The sequence below is a fragment of the Penaeus monodon genome, chromosome 23 (genome assembly GCF_015228065.2).
Source record: "Penaeus monodon isolate SGIC_2016 chromosome 23, NSTDA_Pmon_1, whole genome shotgun sequence".
NCBI lineage: Eukaryota > Metazoa > Arthropoda > Malacostraca > Decapoda > Penaeidae > Penaeus > Penaeus monodon.
Genome location: NC_051408.1, coordinates 29,705,478 through 29,705,837, shown reverse-complemented (window position 1 = coordinate 29,705,837; position 360 = coordinate 29,705,478).

Genomic DNA, 360 nt, shown 5'->3' with positions numbered 1-360 from the left:
GGTGTCAAAAAAAAAAAGAAGACAAATAATATGGCGAAGATGATGCATTGGTTGGAACTTCCCTTTTTAACCGAAACCGCTCGCTCATTATATACATTACGTTACGAAATACAGCACCATTGATCTTCATAATCCGCCATTTAAGGGGGCCAATGCTGTGTTAATAGGAGTAAAATAGATTTGTCGTTGGAGATTTTCCTTTTTCGCCATTAAAAAAAAAGAAAAGTCGTTTGGTGTTTATTTTCCAAAATGCTGTCAATTGTCCTTCTCTTTAGACCTTGAAGATTGCTATAATTCAGTAATGGGAGCATCTGGAGTAATCTTATCCTCATTACGTCTTTTCTGCTGTTTTTTGGCCTC